General features: G+C 37.6%; 1 pseudogene; it reads right to left on the reverse strand.

The window, feature by feature from the left end:
• Nucleotides 1-405: 405 nt before the first annotated feature.
• Nucleotides 406-8,946, reverse strand: LOC140507838 (signal peptidase complex catalytic subunit SEC11C-like; annotated as a pseudogene).
• Between the last annotated feature and the right edge of the window lie 2,973 nt (nt 8,947-11,919).

An 11,919-nucleotide genomic window follows, 5' to 3' on the forward strand; every position in this document is an offset into this window, starting at 1 on the left:
TGTTTAAGAGAGCTGGTTTGGAGAAACCTAACAGAGGGAAAGCTAGGGGCTGGTGTTGCCCTCTGCATTGTTATTGTGTATAGATTTCTTTGTTGCTATGATGGATTTGGCTTTCTCATGTTTGAATAAATGTCTTGATTCTGTCTTCCATGTGGAGACTCTGTTGTATTTCACAATTCAGAACTGCACTGGCACATTCATGGCTGCCAAAGGCACTTTGAATATTGCGTTGGCACTGCAGAAGTTTAGCCTTGTCTTCTCCATTCTGAGTTTGTGAACTTGACTTTTTTGGACCCAAGAATGTCACATTTATCCCTATCAAATGTATCCTTTCCTTAATCTACAAAGTGTCTAATCCATGAATGGGAAAACAAAAGTGGAAGTATGGAAATATATATATATATAACTGATGAACCATTTATTTGGACAAGACAAAAAAATCTGCACAGTTTTTTTTTTATATAGAAAGTGAAACATTTCAAATATATTAGTTTTTCTTTTTTCTTTTTTTCAATAGAATCCATTTCAGTCCAGTCCCAGGAATTGCTTCTCATTTTAGGATTCATGTTTTAGTAACACATATGCACCCATTACAGCCAAAAGAGCATACTTGAATTTGGGATAATCATTCATGATTATGGTAGCCATCCCAACATACAGCAAAAACCCTCTTGCTCTTCCTACAACATTCTTCTTTTCTAGCCAGTTTTGACCTTCTTTGTACAAACCTTTATCATCAACTTCATTATTATCTCCTTTAGTCAGAAATTTGACATTTCCATCGTCTTTTTCATGAACTTTGATGACTCTGTGAACTATAGGAATATCTCTTCCATCAACTTTAAAAACAACTATTTCACCAGCTCTAATAGGATCTTCCTGGAAATTTGTTAAAAACAGAAGGTCTCCTCTGTGAAATGCTGGTTCCATACTGCCACTCAGAACCACCACAATAGGGCTTTCACTCCCAGTGACAACTATCAAGCCTTTCCATATCATCACCAATCATGACAAAGTTTAAAACCTGGTAATACAGCTGGCACTTGTTCATCTTCCTTAAGTCTCGAAGATGTCAATGACAGGTTCGGCATACCACAGGGAAGAAGAAGGGGGCCGAGCAGGCAAGCGGGCTTAGGGCAAGGGGATGTTACCGGAGCAACGTCAACACACCTGCCTGGTGACCCCTTCTCCCTCCCTTCCTGCTTCCTCACTGCCTTGTCTGGAAATAATTATTTTAAAATATGGAATGTGCATATGCCTACATGGATGAGTCTCTGTGTAGAAGAATGTTGTGTTGTGTCAATGTTATGCTGTTCAGTTGTTTTTCAGTTATATCTGACTCTATGTGACCACATTGTGGTTTCCTTGGCACAGGAAAATGGAGTGATTGGCCATTTTCTTCTCCAGCTCATTTTACAAATTAGGAAACTGAGAAAAACAGGGTTAAGTGACTTTCCCAGGGTCACATAGCCAGTAAGTGTTTGAGGATTGATTCAAACTCTGAAAGATAAGTCTTCCTGACTCCGGGCCCAGCACTCTATCTACTGTGCCACCTACTGAACACTTTTTTAGGTATTTGCTGAGTTAGAGCAAATACAAACTTCTCAGTTCTATTTGTAAAATCTAAAATCTGCTCAAATGTTCACTGTGTATGGTTAAATTGTATGTTTAAAAGTAAATTGCAGTCCTTCCTTGAGAATTTTCTTGTCAACTTCATTTACTGAAACTCATTTCAATATCTATTGAGTCCCAATCTTTGAGGCTTTCTCCTCCCCCTTAACCTGACAGTGCTAGTTCAAGGTGGAGTTGTTGATACAGTAAACAACCCTCAGTGGTATATTTCAGATTGCCTTTGTGGGCTGCCTGTGTGACTGAGGTGAGGGGGAAGATTAAAAAAGAACACTTTGGATTCTTCAAGCTCTTATAAAAATTCCTAGGTATCAGCATTTTATTTTATAGCTGCTTCCCATTCCAAACCATTGAAGCCAGCTCATGAAGAGAAACCACAGACCCTTCAAAAAAGGCGATACTTGTGGAAATCAGTATCCTTATTACTGCTTACTCTGTTTTCATTTACAATGATGAAAGTGGGTTGGTGTGTCACTTCAATGGTGAAAACCCTGAATATATGAATTTTATGGGAGCTTTAGGACTCATAAGTTATGACTAGCAACGCAAGCCTATTGTTTAATGTCTAGTCACATTCACAAAGCAGGGAAAGGTAATGAAAGTCTCTTTGTCTCTGTGTTCCCAGATGAAACAGATCTGAAGAAACTGATATTCTAAAACCATCCATCAAGCATTTTAGTTTAAGAACGTTAGGGTTATAATAATTAGGAGGGGAAAACATATCTTCCATGAAGGAAGAAAATGTTTGATAATCCTGAGGTTTTTCAGTGTGGGAGGGAGGAGAGTTTGTGTTAATAGAGGGCAGTTCTGAAATGAAGACGAGACCCATATCCAAATTTCATTCCAATCTGATTTCCTCTGCTTTCAATACTGTGCACTGTCTCTGAGTGGGGAAATACAGTTTGGAGACTTTCATATTTTACTATATGGGTTCCTTCAGGAGTTTTTAGTTATTCAAGTTTGTTTGTTTTTTAAGTTGACTGATTCTCTTCCAAAATAGGAACTTTTGGAAAGCCTAACAAGTACACAGTGAAAGAGAAGTATAAATTTCAGATGAAAAAATACAGGTTTACTAGAGATCAAATACACACACACACACACACACACACACACACACACACACACACACCAGTCAGAAAATTCCCAGTGTTTGTGCAAAGGAAATAGAGATCAATAAATTAACTTGATTCCTGATTTGATTGATTACTTTTAATATTGCTAATGAAGAGACGGAAAGCTAGCCCTCACTTTATACAGTATAAACATTCCCCCAAAGTTGACTAGGAAATTAGCAGGCCCTAGACCATTCCTGTTCCATTCTACCAGGACATGAGAATCTACCTGGGTAGGGCATCTTATCTTCTGACCTGCATAGGTATTTGAGGAACATTGACCCTATGGGTCTGTACCTCTAGAAACTAAGCGTCCTTCCCCCATGTTTCCTAAACTGGCAAAAAACAAGACATTCAAAGAGAACAACATTGCCAGCTTTGATAAGACCTTCCCCTGAAGCTATGTGGCATAACAGATAACCAAAGGCTGCAATCTTACATCCAACTCTGTGCCAGCTTTGTGACCACAGAAAAATCACTTAGACAACTTGAGCTTTAGTTTTTCTGTACGCAAGAAGGGATTAATGACCCCTGGAGCGCTTCCTTCTCAGGCTTTTTGTCATTATCAAACAAAGCAAACCTTAAAGGGTTATTAAATTCAGTTGGTATTATTATACATGGGTAACTAAATTTCCTCCATAGCTGACATATTCTCACCTTGCAAGAGGGCAAAATTCTTCAAGGCTGCTTCCTTGTTATGTTCATGGCTGTAGCAGTTCCCAGAAGAGAAATACTGCTTCTTTTGCTTGGTGACCCCAGTGAATCCCTAGGAGATGTAATCGAAAGATCAATGCTAAAGATATCTCTAGAGGGGATATATTTAATGGTTCTGCCATTATATAGTCACCATTGGAAGGGCTGCTTTTGCCATTGATCAATGCAGTGCTGGTTCATCTATACTGTGGAGCTTCTTGTATGACTTGGATCTTGTGACTTTAGGGATTGTGACAGAAACTCACCTTGATTCAGCTTCCTAATTTCTAGCAAAGAAAAACTATTGTGGGTAAAAATGAGCAAAGAGAACATAGTAAAAATCCAGAATATGTTCTCAGTTGGCTTTTAAATCATCCTCTAAGTCTTCGTGGAGATGCTGATCAAGGTAAATCTAGAGATATATTTCTCAGACTTTGTTGCAAGGAACACTGAAATACCCCATATTTGTTACTGATTTTTTTTTTAAAAATGAACCTTACGGTTTTTTTAAGAAGGCATTAAAAATAATAAATTTTGAGGATTTTAACATATGGGTTTGTTTAAACCTAAGGCATCTACCATTGTGGAAAAATTTGAGAAATACTGGTCTGGAGGTTTTACTTCAATAATCATTCATGGGTGTTGATTCCTGGTGAATATGAAAGGACAAATTGAATGATGAGAAGATTGGTAAGTCATTTTCTGTAATTTTAATGAAAAGACTTGATAGTACTAGCTCACTTGATGTTTTTTTTCTAAAAACTCAACTGAGATGAGATGGACAGAAACAACAAATGTTTGGCAGTTCATATGTTTCAAATGATTGGCTCTAGGGTGAAGCCATTGCAACATAGGCTGGGATAGAGCAAGGAACATCTTGGACCATTTTGGGAATGTACAGTTACTCTCCGCACTTGGTTTAGAGACAAGTTTTTCTGCTGCAATGTTCTTAGCTCCTATAGGGCATATGTCAAAAGAAAGAACTGGTCTTCAGAGGTACTTACCCATTACGCAACTGCAACTGGGAATGAGCACAGAATCATCACAAGCCAACCTCTCAGTGGTGCTGACTACGTCTAGGCTTTGGGAGCAGGTCAGCAACATGATGATAGGATCATGAGATGTCTTGTGACAAATATCCATTCTGTATAATAAGCAAAGAGCCAGAAGCAGACATTGAAACACAAGAGGAAGAAGTACTATTGCCCACAATGAGAGAACTAGATGGACGATTTTCTGACTCCCTCACCCCTTCCTCACACACACTTTCTCCTCTCAGTTTAATGTTCTCTATCCACAGAATTGTGAAGAATTGACTTTGATACAATTCTAAGATTGTGTTGCTTAAATATAACAGCTACATATGTCGTCTTCAGTGTAATAAAAAATTTTGGTGAATTTTCTTCTTAGCACACATGGAAACATCTTTTCCTTCCCCAAATTGTCAGTTCCACTGTCTTCCTCATTACACTAAACACTTCTTATTGAAAAGTATATTTCTTTGTTGGGTTATTGCATATAATCTTGCCTATGTTACGATCAACATCAGAGTCTATTGGGTCACCAGCTAGGCTGAGAGGCTAGTTGGCACAATGGATAAAGGGTTGGACCTGGAGTCAGGAAGACTTGAGTTTAAATCCAGCCTCAGGCACCTACAAGCTGTGTGATCCTGGGAAAGTCCCTTAATCTGGCTTGCCTCAGTTACCTCAACAATGAATGAATATAATAACAGCACTTACCTCTCAGGCTTGTTATGGGAATAAAATGAAATAATATTTGTAAAGTTCTTTGGAAACCCAAAAATTGTATTTAGATGCTAGTTATTATTAATTATTACCAGACATAGTTTCTAGTCAACATCTTCATAAGCATAATTCTCAGCTGCTACTACATATAGCTTTGGCCAAGAAAATGTAATAAATGTCTTTTGGAATTAAATAAAACTATTCCCTGTAAAAAATAAAAAGGCATTCTTGATGGATAGATAGTTTTTGCTGTTTGTTTGTGAACAATTTTAATTCTTCAGGTATTTCCTCTCTAGGTCACTGCTTCCGTCTACATCTACTCCTAGATGAAGGATTATATCATGGATATTCATTTATGACTATGTTGTGAATGTTGTGGTTTCTCAGGAATCTTGTTATGAGCTCTTTAGAATATGTCATAAATCCTGGATTTCCTTGTCCTATGACAGGCTTCCTCCTGAAGCCAGGTGCTGCAAACTGTTATGGAAGTTCTGAATTTCATTCTGATGGATGGACCCTCTCTGGAACTGTCTCTCATTTTAGAATAATCAACTCTCCATATCTTTGATTCTGCAAAGGAACACCAGGTCATCTTCTAGATCTGGAGCAAGAATGAATTGGTCTGAACTAATGAGATGATATTGAAGAATCTGAGTTTCCAATGCCCTACTGATTTTGTTGACAAGAACCTTCAACTTTGTGGCATGAACAGCAATTGATATTGGATGCTTATTTGTGTGTGTGTGTGTGTGTGTGTGTGTGTGTGTGTGTGTGTGTGATGCTTTGATTCACATAGTCCTGATCACTGGCTGAGGCCTTGGCTTGAACCACTATTCTATATTCTATCCAGTTTGTTCAGTCAAGAGTTATTATTGCTTGGTTTCCTCAATCTCTAGATGTATGAGAAGAATCACTTTATACCATATTGTCTAAGAACCTCTCCACATTGCAGTACGGGGGCAGATGGCTCAGCTCCGCAACATAAGCAATGATGTTCTCACCAGGCTGCTGATTCTGATAGTCTCCGGAGAATAGCTAATGGCCATGGTGAGAATTGTCCTTTCAATAACCCCACAAGTTCATCAGATGTCTTAGTCGCATGTGAAGCAAGGTTTGTGAGAGATCTTATTATGGCACGCATTTTGGTCCTATATACTTAAAGGAATACAATAAACTGCTATTTAGCACCCTAAATTTTTTTATTTTTATTTCGAGAGTGGGTGAGACTGAACAGAGAGCCAGTCTTGGAATCATGAAAACCTGGGTTCGAATTATGCTTCTGTTATATATTGGCTATATGATTCTGAGCAAACAAACAAGCAGAAAAAAAACCAAACCCCAAAAACCCAAGCATTTATATAACACTGTAAGGTTTTCAAAGTGCTTTACAGGTGTTACCTTATTTAATTCTCACAACAATGCTTTGGGCTATTATTGCCCACGTTTTACAGGTGAGGAAACTGAGACTGAGAAGTTAAATGACTTATTAGCATCTAAGGATTTGAACTCAGGTCTGACCTGACTCTAAGTCCAGCATTCCATCTGCTGTACCACTTAGCAGCTTCTTAGCATAGTCAGAAACTCTAAAGCATAATTTGCAGAGCAAATTCCAGTCTATACTGATAGAATGAGATTCTTCTCTTCAGAGGACCCTCTATCAATAGGATCTTAGTTCCAAAACAAAGGAGAAAGTAGAGAATGCCAGCCAGCCAGCATACAAATCCCAGGAGGCAAGTTGACTGATGTCATCCACCTCAATATTCCACAGAGTGGCCATTTTTATTTTGAACAGGTGTGACCGTGCTATAGGGGTGATGCCATAGTGAATTCTGTTACTATGAACAATTCTGAAGTTTCACTCTCTATTGTCTGGCTTAAAAGAATTCCCATCTTTGTGTCCAGGATGGGTGAAGTTTCAGGAATAAATAACAAGCCAGGGGCTATTAGGCTTTCTACCTCAATGAACTTAATTCTTACAGAACCTTTTTTACACAAAACTCCATCTTGGCCCACTGCGGCCTACCATGATAAAAAAAAAAACTACAAACCGCTAGGGAAAGTAAAGGAAATCTTATTACTATTAGCCCACAGTGTCTTTTAGCACATATACCTCATGATAAATTTTCTTTAGAGACATTTAGGTGACATGATCACTAGAGTGCTAGACTTGGAATCAGGAAGACCCAAGTTCAAATGCTGAGATACTTTTCCAGCTGTGTGACCCTGAGCAATTCACTTAGCCTCTCTTTGACTCAGTTTCTTCATATGTATAATGGAAATAATAAAATAGCACCAGCCTCATAGCACTGATGAGAGAATCAGATGAGAGAATATAGATATCCCTTTGCAAAGAGCTGGAAGAGCTATGTAAATGTTAGCCCCTATTACTCATAGCAGCAGCTACATAATAAAGTTTCAAAGAGTAGCTGGAGTCATAAAAGTTATTCCATAACAGAGGACATCTTGACCCTTCATGCTAAATCTCCATCGTTTTTTTTCCAGCTCTCTGTACTGAAAGCTCAATATAGCATCTAAAAATTGAGCTGTGTTCTTTTTCCTTTGTACCTCATTACCAACAATAAAGAGTCGGGAATTGGAACTTTAGCTGGCAATTTTGCTAATGATGTATGACAGAACTGAATACAGACTTGCTTTTGTTAGCTCTACCAACACTGTATTATTGACCAGAATAGATATTGTTCAGTAGAAAAGTCATAAGGACCCACAGGCCTAACTAGGATGGCAAAGTGTCACAGCCTATCCCCACTTCAAACAAATGTATCTCTCTTTGACATTCATGGGTGCTATGCATGAGGGTCAGAATGCCTCTGGAATACTACTAATAAAGTGGTATTCACACTAAATTTGGGGTAACACTTGTCAATAACGTCTTACTGGGCACTGCCTTACTTAGTGAATTGGCTACATAGCATTAATAGTAATTCTTTCACTAATTCAACAAAAGTCAAGAATGGATTTCCTTTCACTAGCTACCCTTCCTGTTTTTGCTTCTTAATAACTCACAGTTATCTAGCACTTGAAGATATGCAGGTACATTGTATTGACGATTTTGTACGTTAAACTTGGTTTGGTCTGTGAGAGAATACATTGGGTGAGAACTAAAAGGGGGAGGTTTTGAATAGATGCTGGCCTAAAGAGTACTTTGAAACTGAATATAGCTTTCAGGAGACTATGCTAAAGTTAGCCCAGGCTACAGTCATGTAGGAATGATTATTTCTGTGTTACATGTGAAGAAGTTGAGACCCAGGAATCAAAGTGACTTGCCTATGGTCATAAACCTGTGTGGGCATCAAAGTTCAACTTTGAACTCAAATCTCCTGACTCCAAGTTTTTTATGAGGATTTTGTCTTGGCAGCTTTCTATTATGTGGTGATTTTTGCATTACGTATATAGATTGTGAGTTTTATCTTCATACACTTTCTATGGAGAGACTCTTTTTGAGAAGCTAGAGGCTGCTAAACTATATAGAACTTATTTCAAAATGAGTTAGCATATGCAAAGCACTTTGCAAACCTTGAAGCATTACATAAATATTAGTTGTTGTTATTGTTGTAATAAATTTCCTGACTTATGAGGACAAAGAGAACGTTTCTTCATTTCTTGCACAGAGAAAGCAGCATCTGGTTAATTTAGGCATCATTGTTTCACAGAATGAAAGCTCTAGTGGAAGAAGCTTAGCTTAATGGATTGAGTGCTAGACTTGGCCAGAGTGAGAAAGATCTGAGTCCAAAACTTACCTGTGACATCTTTTAGCTCCGTGACCCTGAACAAATCATTCCATCTCTCTGAGCTTCAGGCATCTTTCCAAGATTCTAAGTTATAGATGCATTGTGATCTCCATGTAGGAAGGATTTGTCATTCTGTAAAATCCTAGACCCTTAGTTTATGAAAACTTTAGTCCATGATTATACTAACAGTCTTTGTCTTCATAATTAAATGGGATTGACCTCTATGCTGAGTTCTAAACTACCTGATTTGATATCTATACAATTAACATTTTGTAATCAGTAAAGTAGCATAAGATGACTTGTTTGGTTGTCTTTTTTACCAGCAGAGTTTTGCTTTTTGGATTACTTGTCAAATTTGAACTGAGGTCTGTATCAGTTGAGGCTAGTATCTACTGTATAAAAATAATTTATTATAGCATCTAGCAATGGAAAGAACCTTAGAGATCATCTAGCCCTCCATCCTCTTTTTTCCAGAAGAGAAAACTAAAACCTAGAGTAGGGATGTGTCATCGCTATGGTCACAGAATCACCAAACTTGAGAACTGGAAAGAATCATGGCAGAAACTCCAAAAGAATCTCCAGTCTAACATACTGAATAAATGATCATCCGTTCTTTGTGTGAAGACTTTCAAGGATTCACTTCTTTTCGAGGCAGCTTATTCCACTTTGCGGCATCTCTAATCATTATGACATTTTCCCTGAGATCAAGACTTTATTTTCCTCTTTGTCACTTCCACATATTGCTCCTGGTTCCTCCCTCCAGAATGGAACAAAACAAGGAATACATATATATTATATATAAAATATATATTATATATGTGTGTGCATGTATGTATATATGTGTATATGTACATATATACACACATATACATACAGATGATATAGATATAAATATGACAGAGCTGATATCATGCCTCATCACTGTATCATGCCCTTCAATTGGAGAGTGATGCAGTGAGTAGTAAAGAACTTCTAAAGTCTCTGTTTTAAGACAAATCCTCTCTCTCTCTCTCTCTCTCTCTCTCTGTCTCCACACATACACACACACATATATACATTCATACAAATATATACTATATTACCCCTGTGCAATAAATGATAAACGACATGTTACATATGTGTGATATAGTACCAGTTCAATCTGATTCAACCTGATCCAGTTCAATTCAGGACGATCCAATCTGGCTGAATCCAGTTCAGTCTGGTACTAGTCCAATCTGGTCCAATACAGTCCAATCTATTCCAATACAGTCCAAATTACACATGTGACATGGCACTTATTACATGCAAGCAATGCAAATGATTATGCTTGCGTTATTTACGCTATATGTTGTATATTATGTGTTAAATATGGTTATATAAGTTATGTGTATGTATTGTATATGTTATAGTACTATCCAAATGCTGTATTTGTTAGTCATACATATGTTTGTATATTTCACAGATATGTATATAGATATAGCTATGGAAAAGAAGTATATATAGATATAGATAAATGAATACTTATAAATGCAGGGAGAGATGCTTAACACACCCTGTCCCTTCACTCAAGGTCCTCCACCATCCTGGTTGTCTTCTCTATTATCAATATCATTCTTAAACTTGGGTGCCCAGAAGACAACAGGAAATTTGGCAATTGGTAAGCATGAAACTTGCTCTAGAGTAAAAGTTGTAGCAGCTATTCCTTGAAGGTTCAGGTGGCCTTCAATAATCATGGCCACCCTCCAGTGATCTGTCCTCTTGCTTTGTAGAAATGGGCAATAGCCATGAATTATTATTTCTATCACATCAAATAGCATTTGTAAAGTGTACACTTTTACATGGCACTGTTGGAGGTGCTGTTGAAAGGGAGTTAAGGTGCAGCAAGATGCCTGCCTGCTAAGAATTTAATAAACTAAGCAATTACTGATAGTTAAACACTGTTGAGTTGTATTTTCTTATGTCAGAAGACTGCTGTGAATTCAGGAAAGCATACATAAGTATTGTGAAACAATCCCTACTTCTGAACTTTAAGGGGTTGCTTCTTATGGGGGTGATTTTTTAAGAGGGGAGGGTGGGAGTGTTAGCTGAAGTCTGAGGGTCATTTACAGAACTATACATAATCACCAACCTGATTTGTGATAGGGAGTATAATCTGAAGAATTTGTGTAATGCATTAAAAGTATATAGTAACACAATGTCAAACAAATTTAATGCAAATTTATCTTTAATAGAGTAGGAAAGTAGGAAATTGTCTGTATCCTTTCACATCCAGTCCCTAAACTCTAATGTCTTTAACCAGACTCTCAAATGTGGCAGAAGGCAAAGGCTAAGACATACATTTCATTGAAATCTTGGACTGTTGTTTTAGATCCTTAGGTTTTATGAGCAAGATGGATGATGAAAAACCTGTGATTGCCACGGAATAATTAATAATGATTACCAGCTTAATTTTGTCATGTAAAATCACTTTCTTTTGGGCTGCATTGTTGCAAACAAACATTTAAAGATGGATTAACTAGGTTCAGGCGTTCAATTTTTGAAATAGAAACTCATTTGTGCTACAGTCTTTATTTCAAATCAAAAACTTTTCTTGGGCTACATTTAAGGAACCTCCTGCCTCCTTACGGTGGGGTACACTAAATGATGACTAAACTCTACTTATGTTTAAGACTCCTCCTAATATCAAGCAGAGAAACAGTAGTAAAGGGGGTGGGAAAGTTGGAATTTAATTTATTTAATGCCACAGAAAGCTGCAGGGTAGATGGAGAGGAAAATTGTTCCTGAAGAGTGGCAGTTCCACACAGGAATGGCAGGCATGGGAGTTGGATAGATACCAAGGACAGATACCAATGGGAAAGATCATAGGAGTTCATCTTTCCCGATGCCCTTAGAAAAGTGTCATTCACATAGCAAATGCTTAATAAATCAATATGCTCAGAACACTGAACCTTTGTCCCCAAGTCTACTGTTCCTTCATCTACATCCATACCACATGGAGGGGAGTCTTCA

The sequence above is a fragment of the Notamacropus eugenii genome, chromosome 5, assembly GCF_028372415.1.
Source record: "Notamacropus eugenii isolate mMacEug1 chromosome 5, mMacEug1.pri_v2, whole genome shotgun sequence".
NCBI lineage: Eukaryota > Metazoa > Chordata > Mammalia > Diprotodontia > Macropodidae > Notamacropus > Notamacropus eugenii.